The 27,974-nt window shown below is 41.6% G+C and overlaps 1 protein-coding gene across 25 annotated transcripts in view; it reads right to left on the bottom strand.

Annotated features, from left to right (window-relative positions):
* Window positions 1–27,974, bottom strand: part of LPP (LIM domain containing preferred translocation partner in lipoma) — a 605,586-nt gene that overhangs the window by 480,953 nt on the left and 96,659 nt on the right. For 3 of the 25 annotated variants that reach the window (XM_039850693.1, XM_039850697.1, XM_039850700.1), the window contains one exon: window positions 16,185–16,267. The exons of 19 other annotated variants lie outside the window; for them this stretch is intronic. The gene's annotated coding sequence lies outside the window, so the exon portion shown is untranslated. Of the gene's footprint in view, window positions 1–674; window positions 740–1,082; window positions 1,206–16,184; window positions 16,268–27,974 lie in introns of all 25 variants that reach the window. 3 more of the 25 variants (XM_039850686.1, XM_039850687.1, XM_039850688.1) reach the window with 2 other exon arrangements.

Raw genomic sequence — 27,974 nt, 5'->3', positions numbered from 1 at the left:
CAGTCTATTTATCTAATTCCTGATTGGCAAAAATCCCTTCTGATTTATCACAAATTCCAAAAATGAAATTTACCTATTCAACTGGACTCTCCCACTTCTGCTATCATTATGGAATTTATGTCTTTATCCCATGGATTTCTTTATCCCATGACATTCTCTTAACAGAGTCTGGGAGGGCAGCAAAGAGTCTGATATTCAAGTGTGATGTCTGAAGTTTAACACCGAGGAGTGGTTGTAATTTCTGAAATGGTGGTTGATTCTTACACCACAGACCTTGACAGCATTACACAAGACCTGTTTATTCCAGTTTGAGTTATTTAGTGTACATTCAATTGTTGTTTCCTAAGTAGATTAACTATCCCGAATTACAGACTGAATTACATCGTCCCTACTCAGAAAACTGTCCCTCAATTTCACAACAATATGGCCCTGTCTTACCTTCCAGCCTTCTCATTTTTTCCCTAAGAAATTCTGTTGGGATTTGGTTGAGAAATGGGGGAAAGTCTCCTGGTCGTGGCAGAACATTACTTTCTCCTTTGCTTTTTTGCTTTTTCATGTTGGCTTCCATCCATTCCCCTTGTCTACAAGAGAGGAGGAAGTCACCCAATTATTGAGTTTGGAGAAGAAACTAAGTATATGCAACTCCGCCCTTTCCTCCCAGGCTTGAGACTTACCTGAAGGCTGAAAGCATATACTCAGTCCTTGCTGCCCAAAGTAAGCTGTCATAAGCAGGAGTTATCTGAGAGGAAGAGGGTCACTGATTCAGAAATGTTGCGTTAGCAAGCCCACTAAGCTAACAGACATAAAGCCCATTCTACAACTGAATCTTTATCTCCAGCTGCCTGACTGCTGGGTTACTTTCAACTGATTTCTAGATGGGTACAAAAAAAATGGGAGGCAGAACAGCAGACAGAGTGGGGCCTAGGGCTTAGGGGCCAAAACAGAGGCTCAATTAGCCCTCCAAGACTGAACCTATCATCTACTCTAACCACACTGAATTCACCTTGCACCTGGCTGCATCTGGGCCTCTGCCTTCGTTCATATCCTTTGTTCATCCTCAAACTCCCTTCCCAACCCCTTACCTCATTCACCCTACTCTGACCTCCAGGCCAAGATCACCTAGCCTTCTCAAATGTAGCCAACCTCAGGAATCTCTCCATTTCCTGAATCTTCACTTCATTCTCTCTTCCAAGCTGTTGGTCACTCTGTAATGACACAGACATTTTTAATCTCTAGGAGAATCTAAGTTCCTTTATTGTCAAGGACTGGAAACATCATGTAAGCGAAAGAAGACAGTCACAAAAGACAACATGTTATATGATTTCATTTTATATGAAAAGTCCACAACAGGTAAATCCTTAGTCTATAGAGATGGAAAGTAGATTAATGGTTGCTATTAACGCCCTCTTCCTCAACCCTTTTTCATTGGCATAAGTTAACTAAAATTGACTGATAGCTTCTTACATATCAGGCAAGAAACTAAGAGTATTATATTCATTATCTTATTTAATCCTCCTTAGGAAGTAGGTATGGTTATCATTCTCTAGAAGAAACAGGGTCTGTGTTCAGAAAGGCCCACCATTCCAAGAAGATCTTGCCGACTCTGGTGTAACTATGGGGATGCTTGTAGACTTGAGGGAGAACAACGGACAGGGATGGGAAGTAAGATTCAGGGGGACTAAGTTTAGTTAAAAACTGAGGGTTCCACCTTCACTGCCTTGACCTTCACCTACACTGCCCCTGGGTTTAAGGAGAAAAAGAATTCTCACTTTAAAAAAAAGAAGAAGAAGAAGAAGAAGAAGAAGAAGCAAAAGGAAGATGAGAAAATAAAAGTCCATATGGGCACAGTTCCAAAAAAGGCCTAATTGCTCAATGTGAACAAGTCTCCCCAGTCTCAATCCTTGCTCTGAAAACAGAGGTCTGGATAACTGTGGTTTTGTCACTAGATGAATAACAAGCCCCAAGGATTGCTAGAATTACAAGGCCCGGACCAGATCCACTCAAATATAGCTGGAAGCTTTCTAGTAACTCTAACCGTGCATGGGGAATGAGCTGCTCAGAGAAGTGAGTCACTTACTGGAATCCTTGCTGCCTGCATTACTCAGCTGATATTAATACACCCACTTGTTCATTAAAGTTTAATTGGAGTTCACATGAATTGGTTTCACTGGATACTTAATCAAAGAGAGATGTTTGTGTATGAACTGTTCATATACAAAGCTAGAAAGTGCAATGTCCCATTCAGCCTCTACACACATCCGCTGTCTGCTCTTCTAACTCTGTTGACACAATAACTTAGTCACAGAGAGTGGGACAATGATCTTGAAGGAGGAGGGAGAAAAGCTGTCCAGACAAACACAAGAGTAGATGAAAAATCCTCTGTGTGGCAATAGCCACCGTTTCCTAACTCATCAGCTAGAGCCTAAAATCAGCCAGGACTTAAAGCCCAGCGCCTAAATAGGAACTGGTTCCTTTCTGGGGTTCGTTATCAAAGCTGCAGGCCTCCTTTTTCCCCTGAGCACCTGTCTTACAGCCGTACATCTTTATTTTTAAAATGGGTGGATAAGGAAATTAACCATCATTCAACATAATCATACATTTCTCTTGTACTGACAAGCAAACCAGGAACACAACCCCAAACGCCTATTTATACAATCAGGGCTGTCAGTACCCTGTTATTTCTTATCGAGTATCTCACTAATCAACATTTCTGGAAGTATAAAATCTTAAAGCTCTGAAAATCTTGTGCATGAAGTTGAGGGGAAAGAGATTTCAAGTTTGGTAGCTCTGGTTGTGTTGTCAATTTTTCCTTAGGTATGGTCATCACTGTTAAGTACCTATGACTTCTAGGCTAAAAACAAAATAAAGTGAGTTTAAAACTTGAAGCTATACACTATATGCTTCACTGAAGCACCACCTCTCAGAACTCGCAGATCGGAAGGCAGTCTACTTATTTTTTACCGGCTTTATTGAGATATAATTCACACACAATGCAATTCACCCATAGGAAGTCTACAATTCCATTTTTAGTATATTCACAGAGTTGCACAAACATTGCCACAATCTACTTAAGAACACGTCTGCTGCCCCAGAAAGAAACCCATACCCATTAGCAGTCACTCTAATCACTCCCTATCCCCCACCCATCCCCTGGCAGCAACCACTAATCTACTTTATGCCTCTACAGACTCTATGGATTTGCCTATTTTGGACTTTCATGTAAAATGGAATCATATATGTTGTCTTTTGTGAATGGCTTCTTTCACTACACAATGTTTTCAAGATTCATTCATGTTGTAGTATATATCAGTACCTTATTCCTCTTTGTTGCTGAATAATAATCTTTTTGGGGCGAGGAGCAATGATGTACCACATTTTGTTTATCCATTCAGCAATCTACCTTTTAAAAACAAAATAGACCCCCATCTACCAAAGAAGAGCAAATTACCTATTATTCAGTTTGACAGATAACGTGTTTATCTTCTCAATGGCCCATTCATAACTGCACCATTACACACGTGAAGAAAGTGAGGCTATGTTAGGGAATTCTCAAAAGTGGGAAGAGGTGGCAGAGCCTGTAGCCCAAGCCATTTTAAAATTAAAACTCATCGGGATGATCCATCTGTGCACTGTTTCGCAGTTTATGAAGTGCTGCCACTGACATGATATAGCTAGACTGTGGCTCCCTAAGGAAGGAACTATTTGGTGTTTCATCTCTGACTTCCTCAAGGTGCCGAGCATAGCCTGGAATGCACTGAAGGAGCAACACTCACTACAATCCCTCTCTCAAGGAAAACAATTTTTATCAGCTTCTTAAGATATGATCCAACTACTTAGTAACAAGTATCTACTGTGTGCCAGGGACCATCATGGTGATTGATAAGACATAACACCTGCCCTACAGGAGTTCAAATTCTAGCAGAAAAGACCAAACTAATACATATAGGACAAATCATGGCATGTTAAACAAAAGTATTTGACAGAGACTCAGAGAAGGGAATCCTCAGCTTCTTACATCTCACTTGCCATGCTAGTGATTGTTTGTAAAGTAGGAGCTAATTATTACATAACAGACATAGATAGGTCAGAGACATTCATGGAAACAGAATTCATAGCTATATGTGCCCTGAAAAAGTACAGCTAATCTGTATCTGGGGCGTGAATGAGGGCCAATTTCAGCACCCACATCAGTAACATCACCAGATGATGTAGACCAAAAAAAGAAACTACCAAAGATAAAAAGTCAAGGGGGTCATCTGTCCAAAACACTTTCTGCCTCCTTTTCAAGACACTGTCAGGAAGCTGGCAATTCAGTCTGAAGTTGTCACCTAAGAAACCATGAGGTGTAAAGTGAAGAAATAGGCTTCCAAAATACATGTAACCTAACCCATACTCTGGTACATGAGACTAATAATATAGCACTGGGCTTATGTGGTGCCATGTGTCTGAGACACTCAAAGATATTTGCCAAAGAGAATTCAGACCTTCCCACCTGCTCACCCAACCACCACCCCCAGCAAGCATGGCGTTGACTCCCAATCATAAGACCCTCCAGAGCATCTTCCATTCCTCTGTTCTGTATTCTGAGCACACACCAAGCTGCCAGATAAAGGCACCTGGCAATCAAAACTGGAAGTCCAATTCATGCTTCTGGTTTGGGGGAGTCTATGAATATATACTGCCCTTGGATCCAACTGATGAAACAGATTAGGTTTTCATGCAAACCAAGAACAATGTACACACTTAATGAGAACTTTCACTTAAAATTTCTGCCAGCATAAACACTCCGTAATACATCCATCCGGTCTATATTTCAGTACAAGTGTTCTTTTTTATATTCCTACAGCAAGTTCGTACATCCTGTTTCCTAATTACCTCATGCAAAGAAGGAATTTTACCTTCACCTCTCTTATTCATTAAAGCAAATTTCAGGAAATACTTTGACATTTGATTTTTTGAGAAACACATGCTGGTATAACAGAAAGTCCTAGAGATTCATTGTTATTTATACTTGGGAAGAGTCAGGTTAATACCAAATCATAGTTAAGTTTTTAACTAATGGAAAATAAAGGCAAGCATTTTTAGATTTATTACTCTGTATAACCTGGGTAGCTTTTGGTAAGAATGACCTCATTACAGTCAAATCAGGGCGATGAAGCAGAAAGTACCCCAGTGGTAAAGGTTCTGGGTTTGCATCCATCACTGCTTAAAAAAAACTCGCTTCATCTCTCTAAATCTAAGTTACATCATCTCTAAAAGGGAAATGAGAAGCTCTGCCTCACCTACCTTAGAGGAATACCATAAGATGCACATAAAAAAGAAAAATGTGTGTTTAAGTGCTTTGAAAACCACAAAGCCTCATATACAATGTAAGGTATTACCTTAATGTCTTTCCCTATAAAGACATTTTTAAATGACATGAACAAACACTTTTGCCTTTCTGTTTCTATTTTGAATAAACCAAAGAAACACCCCAAAAATCAATACTATCAATTCCAGGAAGTTACACACACACACACACACACACACTCTCTCTCTCTCTCTCTCACACACTCACTCATACACACAAATTTCGTCAAGATAATTGTTGTTTAGGACAATAAGCCCCAGAAAAAGCACAAGATCCCAAAGAATCTTTCATCTTAAAGCTATCCTCAGCAGCACAACTTTAAAAAGTGTATTCCTATATTTTGAAATTGTGTAAAATGTATGTTAGAGTGCATTATCTTTCAAAAATTGATATGTCAAAACTCCCACCTACTTCCTTCTGGTGCAGGAGAAATGGTCCTAGGCATAGGTGGCCTCAGGACATCGATACCTTCCAGAGAGAAGGAAAATGGGAGACAGATCTGAGGACAGGACCCAGGCACATGCAGACTGAGAGAAGACAGAACCTAAATGACACAGAAAATATTCCACCCTACAGGTTGTCTTTGACCAGCAAACTGACCCTCAGTAGTCACATGGCAACTCTCCATGAACAAACTTATCAAGGATATGGATCCATCCACTCTGTAAGCACAGTCTATCACCTAAAGTTTTCTCTCTCAACTATCATCTTCATAGAAGCAATGATCAAGGATGGAGAAATCAAGGACTTTGTCAAAGTCATTAGTAGCTGTGCAAATGCAGCTCCTATGGCCCAGGCTAAACTGGTTCACTGTCCTTGAGTGAACAGGCCAGGGTCCTAAAACAGTCCTAAACTGTTCACTTTCTACCTGCCTTTCATTACTATAGTACGACAGAATAATAAGAGCTAACATGTACATAGGGCCTGTTGTGTCAGACACTGTTAAACATGCTTTACATACATTTTAACTTATGTTTTAACTCATATTTTAACTTATTTAACCCATACGACGACCCTATGAGGTAAGTCCATTTTTATAGACGAGGAAATTGAGGCCCAAAGAATGAAGCTGTTTGCCCAGGGTCATACGGTATTATGTTGTGGAGCAGATTTAAACCCAGGCAATCTGACTTTGGTGGCTGTTCCTAACCAGCACACAAAACTTCCTATTCATGTGTACTTTTGATACTGGCTGACCACCCACCATGAACCAGGCACCTAGTTTATTCTCACTGACAATGAGATCCCACTGTCAAGACGTGGGCTGGACAGATTGTACCAGAATGGCCCAGCAAACCCCGCTCTCGAAAAGAGATGCCAAACCCTGTGTTGATCTGGCAGCCAGACTCTGGTCTATGAAGGGACAGGAGTTGGCCTGACACTCCCACCACACTTGAGTGGCCATGCTGGGAGGGCCCTGGGGCGGTGTCGTGTACCTAAGATGGGCATTCTAGAAATACATACATGCACTCACGTATTTATTCCTTTACGTTCTCTAAGCGGCTATAAGTTGTGCAACAGCCAGGTTCCTCGGCTTCTTGTGGGGAGAGAGCCTTCCCCACACCCGCCCTGACACTGCTCTTCCTGCAGTCCCTAGTTTATTCTCACTGACAATGAGAGAGAGACTGTATTATCTCTAATTCAAAGGAAGGTACTGAAATTCTAAGAGATAATGGAGGTTTTCATAAACACTAAGAAACATACAAGGATTTGAACCTCTGTCCAATTTCAGGTTTAGTGCTCTTTGCAAACATCCAGGTTCTGCACTAGCTCTGATATCAATAAACTACAAAGTCCTCTAATCATCATTAGCACTGTCTGCCTACCTATCTATTAATTCATCTTTCGCCAAGTGGCACAATGCAAAGAACATGTGTGTAGGAGACAGGAAGGCCAGAGCAGTTCCATCACTTACTAGTGTGACTTGAACAAGATAATTAGCCTCTCTGTGCATCAGTGTCTTCATCTAACCAATGAGAACAATAATGACATGACAGTACCTGCCACCATCTCATAGGATTCTTATAAAAAGGTAAACGAGATGATACATGTAAAACACGACAGTGACTGGTATATAAATAAGTGCTCGATAAAAATTAACTTAATGAATTATTGAGAGAAACATTAAGAGATTAAATGGCATAACCTAAGAAAAATTCCTATTAGTGTTCCTGTCATATAATAGCTGCTCAAAAATGAAAACGATATTCATTCATTATTAATAACTTCTCTAATAGTCTAAACTTGTCTCGAGTCTCACAGCCCTGTTTGAACTAGGCTATAAACCCCACATTGGCCAGCACAGTACCTTGCACATTGGAGAAGCTCAGAGTCAATGATTATATGATCTTTCTCTAAATTTACCAAGAAATAAAAATCTAAGATGCTAAGGTAACTTCCCTGAAAGTCTGATAGCTTCAGTTGTCCATTTTCACCCAAAATTTTATCTTCAATTTGGAAATTGTTACCCATAATTGAAGCTTAATCCACACTGAAAAGCCTCAATTTAAAGTCCTTATTTACTTCTAATACATTTCTCAAGAAATAAAAAAGAGAAGTGATTTCCAAATCTCCACATTTTTAAATCTTATCTCTGTCTTAGCTAAAGACTGCCACACTACCTATGAAAATCATTTATTTTGCACCAGGTCCTTCACAGATGGAAATCGCAAGTGCTTTCCTAAGTCAGTTTCTAAAGAGAGAGAGAGACTGTAAGTGCAAGAAATGGAGGACATTTGATATTAAGGGAAAATTCATATGGCAGAATAACTTCAACCAAGATATCAAAGGAAAAACAAATGTAAGAGTAAGTTCTTAAATTTGAGGGGGGAAAAACTGTTTCTGTGTGCACAGGGGTGTGTGTGTGTGTGTGTGTGTGTGCGCGCGCGCGTGTGCGTGGTGCGCGTACACACATACGCATACACGTACATATGGAAAAGAGCTAAGATGAAAACCATCCACCACAGGGCAGGAGAAAGAGTGCTCACACCAGGATTTTTGGGCAATGGTGGGAAAGGTCGCATTGCCACCACAGGCCTGGGGGCTGGCAGCTCGGTTCTGCCATTCAACTGCCTCATCTGGAACAAGTCATTCCAACTCAGCCTTCTATTCTCAGAACGGAGCCCTCACAGACCCAACGTGAGACTTAAGCAACAAAGAGACGTGAAAGTGTTTTGAAAACATCTGTACAAACATAAACGGGCTTTACTGCCCATTTATTCCAATGCCAAGGACAGCAACCTTTGTCTGAGCCAATGTGCCTCACAAGTGGAATCTATTCTAATCACAGGCTACTTTCAGCAAAGGAAGAAGGGATGTGGACAATTTTCCAGAGAGGCAGTGCTTTTTAATTTCTCTATTATTTCCAAAACAAAAAAGCAAAATCTTTCCCCTCCCCTTTTGTTTTTCCGAATAAAAATAAGTTATAACCCTAACTTGCTAATAAATGCAGAATAAAGCTGTCCTTAAGTAAAAGCTTTTGATAACAAATTGCCTGCACTAACTGATATTTTACTGCTGAATTTTTTATTGTTGCTTAAGCAGAGCAATTATGCTAATAAGCCTGGGAGGATGGTACATCGAGTATTGAATCTGACAGATAAAATACTCAATAAAATGCTAATCTCACCTGAAAATTGGAATCAGACAGCCTTATTAGTATTTATAGATATGGCATCTTAAACATGTTTTTTTTTAAGATGAATATATATGAACTCAATGTTGTCTCCTAATACAAGCTGCCATTTCTAGGCCTCTGTGTGCTTTAAATTCGAGGTGACGATTACTCATTGCCTTAGCTTTGCTTCTTGACACAGAAACGAGTGCTTATTGGTCATCTCTTCCACAGAAAGCATCAGGCAATAAAATGTTTTTCTTCCTTCATCCACCTCCCTCCCTCTCTGCCCACCCTACCTCACCTCCCCAAAAAGGGATGGTAAGAATTGTCTGTCTGAGCAGAAAGAGAAGGCAGATTTGACAGCAACAAGAACCATTTGTCAAACCATCTGGCTTCTCTCCTCACCTGACAGGCGGGAAGAATGATGTGTCAGAAAGAGCAGGGAATCGAGGATCCAAAGAATTGACTTCTCGGCTTGATTTTTGTCATTTCTTCAATGGCCGGCCTTGCCAGGCCTCAGTGTTCTAAATAGGGACCTTCTAAGAGTCCAATGATCGAGCCTCTACAAGGAGCAAATCTCCACGGGTGGCATTAAAAAATGAGAACAAAGCCCCAGTATCTATGAAGAACTGAATATTATAAGCCCAGGTAGATATGTCAGGTGGGAACCTAAGATTCCAGAACCTGTGCTTTGATTTACATGCTCTCTCCCTCCCATACTCCAATACTTACTTAAAATGGTCCAGGCTTACATTCGGAGACCTCAGACACCAAATAAAAAGAAGACTAGCATGTTTACCAGCTGTCCTCAGGAACTTAACGGGGTTTCTTTTTTTACATCAATACATTTACTCCGGGAATAAGTAGCAGAAACTAATGATATCTGAATATTGTGATATTGTTTGCAAAAAACCATGTATCTTCTCTCCTTTAATTTCCATATGAACCCCATGAAGCAGAAAGAGAAAAAATTCCTATTCTCTAGAAGTTGCCATAGCTAGGGCAACTGAGGATCAGAGAGGACTTTCTCTTCCACCAGAGTACGTGGGTCCTGGGGTCAAGACAAGCAGTTTTGCCTTCTGACTAATTCCAGCCTGCTGCCAAGCACACCACAGGTCCTCTGGGTCACAGGCCTGTTGACTCACCCAAAACCCAAATACCCAAGCAACTAGTCACTGCTGGACACAAGGGGCAGTGAACAGGAGCCTCAATACCCACAAAAGCAGCCACACCAGAGATTTCTCCCACCCCCTTCGAGGCTTCAAAGAGCTGATACCCTTTCCAGAGGTTTCTGTCTCCCTCTGGGTAGGTCTTAGGCAAGGACAAATCAGACTTGCACTGAATGGTGAAATTTGACATGTTGTGACAAAACTGGGCGTGGATCCCAAGACTCCAACTCACTCTGGGGTCCTGGAAAGTCACTTTTCTGTATAAGCCCTCGTTTCTTCCTCTGTACCAGTTTATCTTTTCAAGAGCAAAGACGTCCCTTGGACATTAGCAGAAGGGAGAAAAGAGAGAGAACGGGCTCCAAAAATACAGAGTTCAACACAACTTACAAAGGGTCTTCATATCCCTTTCTTCAGCTAATCCTCACAATGCAGACAAAGCTAAACTGATTATTATCCCATTTTTAAAGATGAAAAAATGAAGGCCTAGAAGTTCAGAAATTTTCCCAAAATAAAACAGGAGCTAAGAGATCCTTAGCATATAGCTGGGGGTTGGGGATGGGAAGGAATGCTGGTATTGGTGGTTAGCCGAGAGCAGGGTAGAACCAAGCAGTCAGTAGATTCTACAGTCATTAACCACAACGTTCTAAGACCTATATCCCCACCCTACCCCCAAAAAGGGAGAGGCTGCCATTACCATAATATCAGAGATCTGCAGCACCCACAGGTACTGACCAATTTACCACCTCTTTTTCTACTGCTTCACACACATAGAAATGATCAAGTCCAGACACCTCTTTACCTTTGTTGGACATAGTCCAACATTACGATTTGCAAAGCACTATCACAATAACCTTATCAAATAGAAATAATTATCCCCCAATTTACAGGAGGAAAAGTGGAGGCACTAGGAAGTAGCTTCACTTGCCCGATTCTCCTAGGTCTCTAAGACAGACCCAGCAGTCAGAATTAGGCCCCCTAACCCTGACTGCCTTGTTCCTTCCACTTGATTAGGCCACCTCTGAATTGCCAGTGCCACCATTTCTTTAGTAAACAACCAGAGGAGAAAGTCAGCTCTAAACTGAGACATCTCCCAACAGAGTAACGATTCGAGTCATACTTCGAGGAATAATTTCTGGGAAAGCAGAGGAGGTGATGCTATCAAACAGTGAAACTTAAACTCCTACTCACTACCTGCCTAGGAGGGAGCAGGAAATGGGGCTGAGGCCCTTTCCCTACATACTCCCCCTGCCCATTTCTGTCACTCACAGTCATTACTAAACTCAGTACTTAAGGCAAATGAAAGATGTTTCTTAGCTCTTTGGCCTTGGGTAAGTCCCCGACTTCTTTGGTCCTGTTACCAATATACATTCATGCACACAAGCACATGCACATACAATAATGCACACAAATACACACACACACACACATACAGGATCATTCCTTTATTTACCTACTAGGATGGTAAAAACAGAGAGCCCCTATATTTCCTATCTTGCACAGCAGTGTAGCTATGCCCTAGTTGTTCATGTAGTATCTCCAACCTCTGCACCCAATGTTTAGGCGAGAACCCTCCAACTCTGCCCTGGGTCTCCTAGTTCCCACACCCCTTCCACTGCTCAGCCCCTCCTGCCAGTCCTGCTTCTCCACCTTCACCTGCCACTGTCCTGAGTTAGGCCTGCTCACCTGGACAAGCACTAATTCATCTCTCCATCACCAATCCCAACCTTCCCCTCCCAACCCAAATCTGTCTTTCTCTGGGTAAAATACCGCCAGCTCTTCAATGGGTCTTGATATGAAAACTGTAAAAACACCCTCCACCATGCTGGCTGCACTTCTCCATACATGCTGTGTTCTGTATACTTCTAAAAGCAGCATTTTCATAACTAGGTCTATTCTATGGGTCTGATTTCTAGAGAGGAAGGTTTTGTGTCTAGGATACAGGAAGGAAATATGGCCATAGAGGGAAGCTTCAGTCAGCACCTCTGAGGCACGTCACCCCAGAGCACGTCACCACTCCACAGAAGCTGGGCAGTGGTGAGTGTCAATACCTGAGCCAGATACTGAGAAACACCACTGTGCTAGGCCTTTTACAAACATCGTCTAATCATTACAACTTAGCATGCAAGCTATATTTAATCCCAAATAAAATTCATTTAAACTGGTACTCGGGTTTAATAACTCAGTCTCACTGAAGTTATGTAAATCATCTCTAACAGCTATTGGAACTGGGCTCATAACCAAGTCTATGGAATTTTACTGGGATACACTGGTGCTGAAAAGTGTCAGGTGCTCTGCCACATGCTTTACCTAAATAACCTCAGTTAACTTATATAACTCCTAATAATTATTAGTGTCCTCATTTTGCAGATCTGGAAACTAAGGCCCCATGTCACATAATATGTCTCTGGCAGATTTAGGATTGGAACCAGGTGTCCCAGGCTTCCTCTTTTTCTCTTTCCTCTGCATCATGCACCCCCCTTTCTGTGTAAATTCTCTCATGAAGCATGGTAAACATAAATTCCCATTTCTGTGCATGGTTCACTGGAAACAACATTCAGCCATACAGGTAAAATCTGAACTTCGAGTCAGGAGAAAGTGTTCCACAAGCAGCAATAAAGATCCCACGTGATGGTGAAAGTGGATTTTTCGGACACACAATGGGGGCTCAGCCTGACCCCGGACTGTTCATAAAGATCAAAGTCACAAAACAAGCAGGATTTCGCTCAGTTTCACAAACGTGGTACCTCAGCACATCTGCTTTCCTTGCAACAGGAACAACTGCAAATTCTTCCTCAAGAAGGTTAATAATCGGCGTCGGAAATTCAGAGGTCACCATGAAAACCACTGCCTTCTCTTCAAAAGCTAAGCTTTTCCAATAGAAAGAGACTTTGTGAACTTGAGAGCTAGGAGAAGAGATGGTGCGTTCTGAACTAATCTCACCAAGAATGTCACTAGCATCTTAAGCAGACACTACCTTTCCCTCTGCTTCTAGAGACACGGGATTAAGAAGGAGCTAGGGTAAAGCTGATAGCTGATCCTGAAAGCTATATGCTCCTAAACCAGTTCCCAGAGGCCCTTCTAGTTCCTTGGGTTAACTTAGTTAACCTCCCAAACCCTCAGGCCTCCTGAATAATTCAATTTAAAACACATTCACAGGGTGCCTACAAATGCCAGCCACTGAACTAGGCTCCAGAGACTTAGAGATGCCTGTCCTCTGGAGATTAAAGCTCAGAAGCAGATACCACCACTAACATACAAGGTGGTCTGCGAATGTGTTTCCAAAAATGTAAACCATAGGATGGAGACTGTAGGAGAGAGATGGATTCTAAATGAGAAAGTTGATGTTTCTGAGAAGGTGAAATTTGAGCTGCTTATTGAAGGATGTTCTCAGGCAGAGCCTGCCAGGCAGGACGGCTCTCCACATGGAATGGAGAGTATGAGCATGGGGGTAGACAGGAGGAGTCATGGAGGAAGTGGCAAGGCAGCCTAAAGCCAGATCGGGGAGGGCCCTGAACAGAGATATCAGTTACGACAGAGATACTGGAATACCAAGAAAACACACAACAGAGGCTCTGAGCTCACTACTCTCAGAGTATCCCACTGAAATAAAAGGTACCCTTCCATAAGCCCAAGGAATGCGATTGTGTACATAACCGACCTCCTAGTACCCTGTATACAGGGTAGGGAACTATATAAGACATGTATCACTCAGGCCCCAACATGGCCTCTTGAGGCTAGACAACGAATGGTATCACAACCTCCCGTGTAAAAGATAAAGAAGCAGAAGGCCATAAAATATGCAGGTGAAGACCTGATAATTCAGAACTAGAACTAGGTGGCCGAAGCTTGATGTTATAAGATCACTGTAAATGCCTGGTCACTAAGACCCATTTTAAACTAAGAACAAGAGATTAAAAGAATAGTAATAAAGAGAAAAAGACAGGAAGGGTAGGCAGCAAGAAAGGGAAGGGAAGGGAAGGGAGGAAGGGAAGGGGAGAGGAGGGGAGGGGAGGGAAGAAAAGAGAGTAGAAAGGAAGCAAAGGGAAGACAGTAAAGGTGTCACTCTGCCTACAGATGTAAGGACATCGTTTATAAATCAAACATGGTACAGTAGTTCCGAGTGACTGTTTCCATTTTGATAGTCCTGGTATTTTCTGAACAAAGAATATGAACTTTGAACAAATAATTTTTGAGTTTTTATTAACAAAATACACACACACACACATATGTATGTATATGTATATACATACATATGTCTGTGTGTGTGAATACGTGTGTGTGTGTGTGTATGGGGGCAAACTAGACACATACCAAATTGTTAATGATTATTACTTCTTGAGAAAAAAAAAGGATGGGGGAGAGGGGTTGGTAAGTTGCAAAAAAAATGGTCACTAACTTTCCTCTCCCTGTATCCTCACCCTTGCAATGTATCTTTGAGGTTTCTCCCATCAAGAAGGACTCTTTCTCCACCCACATTATTAATAAGTGTGTATTCATTCATGTGCCCATAAGTTCATCCACTGTCTATGTTGAATCCAGCTTACATGTCTCCATCTTATCCATAAATGTGTAAAAATTTTTAAATGCTTTACTAAATTGAAATGTGTTCCTACTGAGTAATGATAGCAACATTTATTGAATGCTTAATTTTTACAAGCATTCAATATTTCATTTAGTCTTCACAGCATCCTTTTAATCACACGCCGTATTTCATTTAGTCTTCACAGCATCCTTTCTCAGTCCTATAATTAATCCCATTTTATAGAAGAGGAAGTTGAGTCACAGAAATTATGCAACTTCCCAAAGGTCATGTACCTACTAAGTCCAACCCTGGATTTTGCCCAGACCTTCTGACTCCAAAGCCTGTACTGTCTACACTGTCTTGATGTCACTCTAATCCAACAGCTGGTTAACCCAAGCAAAAAGGGAAATGGCTAAGTGACCTTTTTCTGGCTTCTGGTGAACACAGCTTCCTTTCAAAGACTCGTAAATCACTGATAAGCCAGTCTAGAATTATACCAGGAATCACAACAAAGTCAGCAGATTCTACACTCCGGATACCTGGTTTTTTGATAACTGATATCTATTTCCTCATCTCTCACTTCTGGCATTTCTGCTGATTTCCAGGTTTCCTCAAAATTACTGGCAGCAGTTCCACAGTCAACATCAGAAACACTCCTCTGTATCCTGAGATGTAATATGTGTGGCCCTTGAACTTTGCAATCATTTAGCAGAGCTAACTGCTCTCTCATAACATCTTCATCTGTCATGAGCATCAATTTCTTCTTAATGATTTCAATTCTCCCTTCCTAGTTTAAAGATCCTTCCCCTCCCATGATAAAGATGACTGACAGAGGCAGAAAACAGACGTGAAGCTCCATTTTCTTTCTGTCATTTGGGCCATTACATCACCATCACTGTCCCCAGGTTACAGAAATGCTAGATATCCCCACAAAAGAATTCTTTGTCCTGGGGACCATTCTAATCCCACCCCTGCCCAGGACGTAACTTAAAATGAAAGGCCATGATTGGCTGCCAATTGCGTCATTGCTCTACAGGCCTGATTAAATTCTTAATTAATTGAGTGCCACTTTACTTCTACACCTGACTCCATAGGCAAATAAATAACAGCAAAGAGAACAACACAGGGTGAAAGCAGTAATAAGCTATAGCTTCTGGCTCAGGCAGGAAAGAAGAATCATTTGCTGGGGTTACCTGTCATTAAGAACGATTTGGTCACCAGGTGGGGACATACAGTTCTCTATATTAAATTAGAGGAATGATTCAAAGGGGACCAGTTTCAGCTGACAAGAGCAAAAAGAAAATCGATTTCAGGTTGCCAGGACAACTAGACTTTTCCTGCAAGAATAAATTTGATACAGCCCTAAAATCTGACAACTAAATGTTTCCACGCATTACATCACAACCCTAAAACGTGTGTTGAACCAGTGAGATAATCAAGCCTGCTAATTACTTTCTACAATACCCATAAGATACAGGATTGATGGTCTTGGCTCCAGTCTGACTTTCCTCTAGCAGCTCCACTCACTTTCTCAGTTTTATAGTGAACAAGGATGATGTACTTCTTAAAATGAATGTGAAGGCATATCGTTGTCAGTTAGCACTTGGATCCTAGAAAAAGGAAGGTGAGCAACTTTTTAATACATATCCCCTAATGGCTTAGATCTATACCCATGTTCTCTGTCCTGTGATTCCAGAGAAAGGGTCCAAAGTCATAGAATTGTATTTAACATAATGTTGGATCTAAAGGGAGTTGAGAGATAATCCTTGTTTACCAGAGGGTGAATTCAAGACACTGAGAGGCAAAGCAATTGCTCAAGGTCATTATGGCCAGTCAAACGCAGAGTCAGGACTGGAATCCAGGTCTTCTGATAATGGCTTCTACGCAATTTCCTTAAATAGCTGCCATCATTCCAAACTTTTGCCTTATAGACTCTGGGAGCTGAAGTTAAGTCCACTTGTTCTCCTATTAATCCTCATGCGGCAATGATCCCAAATGGCCTTATCCCGGTTCAGAGTCCTGACCCCAGATCCAATAATATCTGATGATATGAGCCTTCTCTACACATTTATGTTCAACTTACCTCCAGGGGCTATTAAAAAACGAGAGCAGCTAATAAATCATTGGAAAGCACTTTGCAAATGTAAAGTAAAACAAAAATGCTAAACACCAATTATATAAATGCCCCAGGCTGAAGAAGTTCCCTAGCGAGCACGATGATTGCCAGTGGCTAGGCTGTACCCACCATCATCCACCAGAAGAGGCAAAGGCCATACCACTCTTCAAACCTCTCTCCTTCCTTAGACTGCTCCCAAATTCTCGAATATGCCTCTAGATCTTATTATAACATATTGTATCCTAGAAACGTACTTACTGTCAATTCAAGTGGTCACGGGGTCTTTGCTAAGTGTGGAGAAACACTGAGAGAAGATCTGAATCCAATAGACATAAAAGCAAACGTCAAGCTGTCCATAGCTGCTGATAAACCAAGTAAACTAGTTTTAAAAATGAACCCATTAGAAGGTGTCTGTCTGATAATTCAGCCTTGAGAGGTAAGAAGAGTATAGCACACATTCAGCTCTGGCTACAGGTGCCAGTGGGAGAGAGAAGTGAGGCCAGAGCACTTCTTCCAGCCACCTACATGGTTTTGGGTTGTCACATGCAAACCAAGCAAGGTAAACAAGGATGGGCAGGAGAGGAAATCACGGGTGAGGACAGTAATTCAGAAATCAAAACTGATGTCAGAGAGATTTGGCTTCTAACCCTGCCATTACAAGCTGTGCAATGTTGGACAAGTTACTTAAATCTCACCAACCTTTAGTTCCCTCATCCATGTTATATGGATAATACTCAGACGTACTGCATAGGCTGGCTTTGAGGATTCAATGAAAAAAGGTATGGAAAGTCATTTACTCAGTGCCTAACATTTAGTACATGTACAATAAATACTGAGTTATCATGGTAACCATGCCTGATATAAAGAGAGGCTGGGGCTGAAATCCGAGCACAGAAACAAAAGGCAAGAAGCAAAATATGAAGTTAGAGGTCTAGATGATGGGGACAAAGAAGAAAAGATCTATTTCACAAGTTCTACTTTGTATCTAGTAAGGACTCATCACGGGAACCATTCCCAAATATATAGTTTAGGGGTGGATGACAACAGCACAGGGATAGTCAGGCACCTGCAAACCTCAGGCTTGAATGGAAATCTGTGACACATGGAAATTCAACCCCTTAGTCACTACAGAGGTTAGCTCTCGCCATTTGAGCCACTAAAATCGACAATTGACTATTAAATATGTCTCCAAGATCCTCAGCCCTAAACAAAGAACTAGTTTTCATAGAAGGAAAATGCTCCCCCCAATCCCAGTTCATGTAAGAAACATTTTTTAATACATATGGACATAGTCCATGCCATCTAGAGAGGTAGAAATGGGCACAATAACCATGAAATAAAGAGTAAATCCCATTAAGCCATGCCCAGATAAAGAGACATGAGATTTCAGAGAAGGAAGAGAAACTAAAAATTACTGAGCTTCTCTTCAGGCGTATATGCAGTATAAAAATTAAGATGGGGGACAATCAAGGAAAACTTACAGAGAGAAGCCCCTTTGAGCTGACAGGCTTTGGGACCACATCCATTTCTTCAGTAAGATTCTGACAATGCAGTGTTACTGGATGAGCACCTAAAAGCCCCAAGGCCACTGGCCACTCTTGCTTCTGGGTTCATATTTACAACATAGGCATCTAACCACCACACCAAGCCTGGAGGTGAACTAAGAGCAAAGAAACAGCTAGGGAATGAATAAGAAGTTGAAATCAAGCCAGCATCAAGTATCATCCACGTGCAAAGCACAAGCAGACGAGAAGAGGAGACAAAGAAGGGAATGAGAGGAAACTACAAGTGCCTTTGTAAGGCAGGGTCAGAGAATAAAGAGTGTTGAGTCAGTTAAGAAGAGAGAAAAAAAAAATCAGAGAGAAGAGAAAGAGTAGGAGGGAAGACCTGAAGCAAAGAGCTGTTGTGTGTTTGGTATGTTGTATTTACTTCTTTAAGCAATTTTCTGTTAAGTCATTTTTTAAAATCATATTCCCATTACAAACGTTAGCTTGGGAGGACATTCTTTTGTTCACCGACCAGCACCAAGAAGAGTTCCTAGAATACAGTAGGTGCTCAATAAATACTATTGATTGCACGAATAATGCCCAGCTAGAATGGGTCGCTGCTGCTGAGAAGAAAGAGCCACCAAGAAAAACAGCAAGATTCAGTTCACACTTCTGTTCACTCACTTAATTAAGGTGAGATAACACAGGTGAAAATACAGTTGATGGCTCCTGGTGGGCAGTTGCCATATATTTACCAAATTTGAATCAGACTGACCCATACCGCAGGACAAAGGAAAGGCAGGCCATTCGCCAGATGAAACCCCAAGAGGAAAAGCAGGACCTCTCTGTGAAAAGAGAGAGGTATCTGGGGAAATGCAGTTTACCCAGCCAAATGGTGTTTGACTCTAAAACTGATGGTTCAAAGCCAGGAAGGGCCCTGGCGTTTCCACTGTCTCCTTTGGAAAAAGGTGCTAGTTTCCACCTCTTGAGAATACCATGTGCTCCAGAACTAAAATAGAGGTGACTACAGACTCCTTAAAAGAAATAACAGTTGAAGAAGAGGCCAGGATCTAGAAAGGACTAGATTTAAGCACTGAATGAGAGGACTGACTTAAAGTCTTGCCCAGAAGATCTGCCTATCAGTTTTCACGGTGTTCCTTCAGTCCTTTGCCTATTGAAATCTGGAAGGATTAATTCCTAGGTAATCCAGAAAGCAAACTCTGCCCAAAATGAGGAATGTACAGTGACTTGGAAATGAAAATGCTGATTACAAAATGATGAAAGGGGTCAATATCTACTATCTCACTCTTCCACTGTAAGGTCTATCATAAGTTTCTATAGCCTGCAAGGTCGGCACTTCTTTGTCTGGTCGTGCCTCATTTTGAGAGACTGTTATTATTTATAACCCATGAAGCACTTTCCATCTGCAAAATGCTTTGGAATTGCTTTTTATTAGTTATTCAGCATTCTTCAATCTAAACACAGATAAAGCCCTAGTGGAGGGCAGCGAACGCCATGATTTACTTAATGGGTCATCACACTCAGTGGGTCCGCACATCTCCTCCCAATGACTGGACGAGTTGAGTAAAGGGGCAAAGAAAGCATGAAAGGTGAGAAATTCAATTCAATCCAACACTCATTTATTGAGGCCACCTGGCACTGGACTAGGTGTTTGGAGGTGCATCAGGAAGAGGTACAGAAATAAAGCTGACAGTTCTTGAGCTCAAGGAATTTATAGTCTGGGGCTGTTTGAAAGAACCTTTATGATCCCTTCCAACGTGAAGATTTAGTGGTTCTAAGAAAGTATAAATAGGTTTCAAATATCATGTACAGAAACATGTTCCTACAAGACTCAAAATTTGAGCAATTATAAATAGATATAATTCTAGTCCCCAAAAAATGGAATCAAAGGGAAAGAAGACAGCATGGGCATATTTCCCCAATTTTCAATTTCCAGAATCAAGATAGGCCACCCCAAATTACATAAGAAGAAATTTTAGGCCACCCCAAATTACATAAGAAGAAATTTTAGGACAAACGAGAACTAATAATCTCTCTGTAGATCAAACAGCCATCCAAAGAAACTTACTCTAAGAAGAAAATTTAATTTAAGAGAAGGGTTTAGTTTTCACTAAGCCACTTAATAGATGTATAAATAATCACTGATGGAAGTTACTAATAGTTTGCATATATTCTAAACATAAAAGGTCACAGCCTTTGGAGAAACTACCCTCTACTACAAGATACCGCGTAAAATAGTCAAGTACAGTTGGACTTATCACCTGGCAAGAATATCAGAGGAGGGGCTAAAGGATGAGAGGGGAGATGGAGTATTCTGCATATTTTTAAATTCCTTTCCAACCCTTGGTTTATAGTTCACATCTACTGATCAATATCTAGCACAAAGCTTGGCACACATTAAATGTTCCATAATTATTAGTTATTTATTGCCTTAAATAAAAGTACACATGCAAGAATGAACAGTCAGAAACTAGAAATCGTCGACTCTGTTATCCATCATGGTGCCCTAGTTGATAATTCAGCTGTGAAAGTGAACTGACATATCACCCCACTAATCATAGGACTGATTTGCCAAATATTATGGCTCACATGATTCACCACTAATAAATACCATCCTCTACCACCTTCTGGTGGGAAAGGTGGTGTATATATGTATGTGTGTATTTATCCTGTTTTACTGCTAGGCTGAAACTTCACAAAGGCAGGAAATATGGTGCAGCCATAAGAGCACTAGACAAGTCTTTGCTATGCCACCTCTTTACCACATGACACTGGGTAGCCTCTACACATTATTTGAGCATCACGTTGGTCTTTAGTAAACTGAGGGTAATATTCTATGGCCCGCACCCCTCATGAATCTGTTGTGAGGATCCAATGAGCTAATGCGTGTGAAAGAGGTTAGTCCACTATAAAGTCCTATATAAACCTACATCACATATCATACTCCCTAAAGGATCAATCATGGTCAGCACATTATTACTGTCTATCTGATTGGTCTTCCCAGTGGTTTTCTCATAACGGTGCCAACCATTTGTAATCATAATATTTACGCTTTTACTAAAGCATAAGATACATTGTACCTGGTTTCCCTAAATCTTCCCTAAACTATTGATTCATTTTTTTTCTCAATTGCACTCCCAACTCAGGAACACTGCCACATGATCATATTCATTTTCCTTTTTTTATATGCACTCCTGCTTCCATGGTACCAAAGGGCTCACAAACAGCTTAAAGTCAAGATGAGTGCCACACGTGGAAGGCAAGGCTTCTGAAGTCTCCATTCCCTAAAACTAGAACCACCAATTATAACCAGACTATGAAGCAGTTAAATGCTATTCTAAAGAATTTGGTCATAATATTCTGGTGAACAGGAGCTCATAGAGAGGGAATTTTGTTTTATATTCTACTTGACACCGGAAAGAATGTGGCATGTCAGAACTCTGTGCAAATCGATGAGCTCAGTATTACTGGGGATACCAAATAGAGGACATATGAGATATGAAGAGAAAGTCTGGAAATACATTAAATTCACGCTTTAAGAGCTAGAAGAGACCTTTGAAGCCTACGAGTACTTCATTTCCAGATGGAGAAATGAAGACCAAAACTTAAAGCATCTTGACCAAGTCGCAGGGCATGCTCATGGCACACCTGCCACGAGAACCCATACCTCTTAGCTCCCACTCTCTCTGGAGCAATCACACTTGCCTACTTCCTTCTCCCAGGACTCAGAGGCTGTGTGTTAGCCAGCTCCCAGCAAAGGAGCAGCACAATGAGGCAAGGTCAAGTGGAGCCTTGTTCCTCAACTTCACAGGGAGGAAAGGAGAGGCCACAGGGCACCTACTGAACCACCCCAGCCTCCTCAGAGCAAGACCTTTCCACAGTTGCTCGGGCTGCCACGGGGACATCTAAGCCCTTGGGCTAGAATATTTCGTCCAAGAACAAAGATACCTCCCTTTATCTCAGCTGAGGAGCTAAAGCCACGCTTTTAGAAAGGAGAGGGAAGGGGTCGACTTTGGCTAGAACTCTCTCCAAAAGGAACAGAAAATTACCAACTTTTGCAACAAAATTCTTGTAGTCTATTGACAATAGACTACAGAACCCATAAATACAAAGAGGAGCATTAGAAATAATGTCTGGCTTTAACTACAGTCCTCTCTAGGGCCAGAATTTTGTATTTCAATTTCTTCTTAACCTTCTTAACATCTGTGACAGACAAGTGACTCATCCAATTACTAAGTGGAAAGCCAACACCTCCGTTTCACATCCCTAGTTCCATTTCCTAAGGTGTGAGGAAGCTGCCTCTTGCCTCTGCCTCCTTCTCCCATAGAGAAGGCGGGATGTATTAGAAAAGCAGACAATTAACAAGGCCATTACAAGGCTGCATTTGCTAAGGGCACATCTGTTCCTACAGCTCTGCGTTGGGCATAACCCATTTCTTCTCCAATAACAACAGGGACAAGCAGAGGGGGAAGACCATGAAGATGCAGTAAAAGCCCTTCATTTCCACCCTGAGCAAGAAGTTATCTGCCAAGTGAAGGCTAATAATGTATCCAAAACATATTTAAGGAAATCACAAAGAAAAATTCGAGACCAGGGTTTTATTTTGTCTTTTTAAGTTCAAACCACAGAAAGTATCTGGAAGAATGAGAAACTACTTTCTGTGGGGAATTCCACAGGAATTGGAAAATCTAAGGCAAAATTAGAACCAAAGAAAACAGAAATAGTAGAGATCTTAGTTAGAGATCATCATATCCAGCCTCGCCACTTTGACACTGAAAAACACAGGCCAGAAAGAGAGTTTCACAGCTGGATGGCGGTTGGATTAGGCTGAGAACCCATATCTGCTGACTCCAAGAATAATTTCTAAGTCCTCATTCCATGCTAGCATTGACTTGAACACTGACTCCAAATTAAACCTACATGTGACTGAAAAGAAAAGGGAAAATAAACTATTCCCTGTGGCAAACTGAACACTGGCTTCTTTCTCAAAGCATCACTGCTCATGTTCTGCAAAAGGTGGAAACCAATGAGGGTCCTGTTTTGTCAGTAATGAATGCACATTTCTTAGGAATGCATTCTATGTCTGGTATTCTCACTCCACTCCCTCTCCCTATCCCTCTTTTTGCCATATATGGAACTAAGCACTGATGCCTGGGTCACAGAACTCAGGCCTTGGGTATGAATGCAATCTGGTTTCTGAGCTGTTTGTCTTTACTGGAAATCCAATGAATCCATCTAGGAAACATTTACTAAAATGCAAAAGGCACGGAGAATTGATTCACACCCTGAACTTGGCACAGAGAAAAAGAATTTTCTCTCACTCACCCAAAGGTATGCTAACCAGATTCTGTGGAGAAAGTGACAATTTTAACAAATGTAGGAGGCTTTCTTTCTCAAGAATTTTGTGTGTGCACTCATACACACTCACATATGTTGGGGGAGGGGAGGCGATATATTCTAACATAAGGGTTAGAAAGACAAAATTAAAGCTGAAAAAGCAAGATACAACCAGCTAGCCAATCAGAACACATATTAGACATTCATCTTTCTTGATATGACTTAGTTATTTCTTCATGTGGTATCTGACTTTCAAACTTTTGCAAACTGTGTTTCAGAAGTAGATCATCTCTTTGAAAACAGGGATAACCTGTAACTGTCATTCCCATTTAAAACAAGAATCAAGTATCTGTAATTCCACATGACATTTCAAAAGGAAGTATACCAAAAGAATTCAATAAACACGTTCCCTAGACTTGTAAAACTTAGAAGGATAGGATGATAGAATGATAGAGGGGGACACCACGGTCCCAGGAATAGAAAATGACTTGCCCAATGGCACACAGTTCAGTAGAATGGAAAATTCGTAATTTCAATGTGGAGCACATGAAATCTAAAAAGAAAGCAGAAGGCCCTGCATAAATACCTTATGACCTCCAAAAGAAAAAAGAAAAAACAGCCGCCTGTTAACCTTTACCTGTATGCAACACTCACTGTAGCATGTGGTCACACACACACTAGCTTTGTTATTTTCAAGACTGAACTTTCTGTCTCTTTAGTGAGAACTAATGATGAGCAAAATCCTATACTTGAAAAGCCTTAGGAGGCAGACAGTCCTGGTTAGAATTTAAGGTGCAACATTTCTGTGAACTAGAACCTCGAGCAAGTTATTTATCGTCTCAATATCTATAGTGATTCATCTGCAAACTGGACATAATCATGTCTACCTTATAGGGTTGTCGAAAAGATTAAATAGGCTTTTTACAGTGTCTACCTAGCAGTGTTTGACATATAAGTAAGCACTTAATAAATAGCACTTGTTAATAGCATACTCATTCATAATTCCTGCTACAAGGAGAATGAATGGTTTAGGGCAATGGCGTTAGTCAGGGAACCTAAGGTTCAAACGCTCGTAATTCTTTTCAACTTAACTGTGAATTATATAATCTCATAGAGTCTTCTTTGCCCCAGAGTTGTTGTGAGCGGTTAAAAAGCCCTCTAGAAACTATCCTGCCTTGTGAAAACATAATGTATGATTATACAGGTCAGAACCTTCCTTAGGAAACAGTAGAGTGTCATATGAATGTAGGTGCTGCATAAATGTCACTGGAGGAATGAGAGATGGCCCAGGCTTTACTTTTATTACTCACTTTACCTAAAAAGCAAACACAGTGCTTTAAAACACAGCAACGACAACAACAAATAGGTTTCCTTAAAAATAGCTTGAATGCTAGGTTACTCCATGTCATAAATGTTCCTGAGACAGAGACTATAAGCCCAGAGTCCCAGCAATGGCAGCAAGAATTCACTGAGACTCCCACTCAGAACAGTGTGATGAGTAATAATGAAGTGGTGGCCAGGGGGTGCCCAGACTCTGGGGAGGCCTGGGGTCTGACAAGCCCCCTTAAGAAGAATCATTTGAAGTGAGCTAGCTAACAGGTCCTCATCAAGTGGAATTTCAAAGCCGTTGTGAGGAAACCAGCAAAGGTCATGTCTCCCACTGGGCCTATTGTCCCCATCTCTACAGGGGCCACTTCCTCAACTTTGAGAGATGTATAGAGAGGCAGAAAGTTTAAAGAAGGCAGAATCATGGTCATCAGGGCCGTCAGGGGTCTTGAAGCACCTCCAATACAGTGGTTGTCAAAGAGGGTTCCACAGAGGCAGAGTTCTGGAAAGATAACTTAGCCCTAGGTGGAAGCCTGTTGGATCTTCCACCATTTAATGACAGCACCACCAGTAACTACACTGTGGTTAATTTATGTATTGGGATTTCACACCACATTCCATGAGGGTAAAAAGGATTCCACAAAGGAAAAAGATCTGAAAACATCAAGACCCAATGCTGGAAGTCTCTAGAAGGGTTTGAGAAGCAAGAAGTGAAGGATCATGGGAGCCAGAGGAGCAGGTACCCCAGATGCGGAAGTCCTTTAGGTTCCCTCTGTGCTCATCTCTGGGTCTTAATACTCAGGTGACGTGCCCTCGAGGAAGGGTCTCCTGCTTGGTGGCAGACCCTGAAGGAGAAGGGCAAAGCTGGAAGGAGGAGAGCACACACTTTTATTCTTTTCCTGACTCTCGAGATGGCGCACTGGCACCTCAGGTAAAAATCTCTCATGGGCGAGACTGGACTTCAGCTTTTCATTCCTCTACCTCTCCAATGCCAAATAGGGATAAGGGGATCCACATCAACCCTAGGGTAGTCTGGTGGATACGCGGGGAGGACTCAATCTGCTTAGTAACGGCCACAGAAAGTGCCAAGTAAGTGAGTCAAGAAATATTTCTGGAAGAGCTATTTGACTGGAATGCTTGGAGAGCCACCTGCATGGCAATAACTCGATCTGTCCTCATCTTTTAGAACACATATGAGCCCAGGTTTAAAAAAGGACTTCACAGCTCCAGAGGCAGCCAAATAAGTAAATAAACACATAGAAATCTCTTGGCGGCTTATTGAAGTTATTAGTAAGAAAGTTATATTTGCAAAAGGATGTGATTTCATTCTTCTCTCTCTCTCTCTCTCTCTCTCTCTCTCTCTCTCTCTCTCTCTCTCTCTCTCTCTGTCTCTCTCCCTTTCGCTCTCATTTCACATCTTTTTTCCAACCACTTTTGGTAGTGAGCAGTTTGTCATGTTTCCAAGGGAAGCGACGCAGTCTCCTGCGTGGCCAATCCATCTAAAAAACATATCATCTGTCTGCGCGGCAGAAAGCCCAGTTGGAATAAGCAAGTTCTGTGCGTTCAACTAGAAAACACTTCTTGTTCTCGCTGTCAAAATAATTCTGTATTAAACTTCTGGGATATGTGACTAATGTGCTTAGAACCTTTTGGAGCGACTGGTTTATTTATTTTAGGGAGGGGAGTGCTGCTGCTGCCGATGGTGGGGCTGGCGATAGAGAAAAAGAAGGAAGAGAAAGGATGGAAAACAGTGAAGGACAGGCCCAGAGTCTGCTCAGAGACCTCACATCAGCTCCTAGGAGCTGACGCTGCCACTCTTCATTATCAGAAGGCTGAGAAGGAACAGAGCCAGGCTGGAAGAGAAAAGAAAAGATATATAAGGACAGGCAGCATGCGCTTCCCAGAGTTAAGGTTGTCTAACAGTTCTTCTTAGACTCAGAAAGTTGGAAGTAAAAACAAAACACACACACACACCCAGAGTCATCGCATCACAGCTCTTTCCAAAACCCGTAACATCTCCCTACTGCCTACAGACCAAAAGCTCCAAACATGATAGGGGCGCATTTAACACTTCTGTGATTTGATACAGATGCCTCAGCTCCATGCACCTTCCAGACACAGCCTGCTATTCCCTGTTGTCTGCAGATTCTCATGACTCTGCTGTTCCCTTTTTCTTGAAGCTTCGTCTCTCTCTTCCTTTTCGATTAAAGTCCTAGCTATTTTTCAAAGTCTAGAACACCACTACACCCTGCGAAGCCTTCCTCAGTGGCGGCAAACGGAACACCTTGCCCTCCAGCATGCTCTTAACTCTGGCTCATAACTCTAGCACTGATCATTTTACAGCCTGCCTCCAGGTACTCGTTAGTTGCAGGCACACTTATCTGCCTACTCCATGGCCCACCCTCTCTCCCCAGAAACCAGTCTCCCCATAGCACCATGGCATGCATGTAGACACGTGCGTGCATGCACTCGCTCATACACACACACACACACACACACACACACACTCACACACTCACACACTGAGCCCTTTGCAATCAGAGGTCCCCTTTTTCTCACTGGGCATCCCCCAGTGTAGTGTGAGGCCTGCATGCTCCAAGCACTCAGTCAATGCACATCTGTCACTGAATCTTCATGCCTTTCATAGCAGTAAACACAAGACAAAAAATCAACTGAAATCTTCAGAAGAAAAAGGCCAAGAATTTGCTCGTGCTAAGCATCTAGAGTCAGCATTTGAAAGGTGCCTTTCTCCCGTCTCAATCCAGTAGTGTTGTGAGAGTCTCCTCTCCTGCTTTGAGTCAGAAAGTGGGTGGAAGGCTGGGAGGCTAAATGAGGAGGGATGGCAGGAGGGGTAGTTTCCAATGGAAAACAGATGAGATGACCAGGTAAATAAATCTAACACACATCATTTTTATAACCTAACAAATAATTACAAGTTGAAATCACCTACTTACTTTGTGTTTTGTTTTAATTTTTCCCCAGCGCGTCTTATCTATAATACTTATATGTGAAAGGGAGGGAAGAGGAGCA

Source organism: Pteropus medius, unplaced genomic scaffold, assembly GCF_902729225.1.
Source record: "Pteropus medius unplaced genomic scaffold, Ma_sr-lr_union100, whole genome shotgun sequence".
In the NCBI taxonomy this organism is placed as follows: domain Eukaryota; kingdom Metazoa; phylum Chordata; class Mammalia; order Chiroptera; family Pteropodidae; genus Pteropus; species Pteropus medius.
This window is presented reverse-complemented; position numbering and strand designations above follow the sequence as displayed.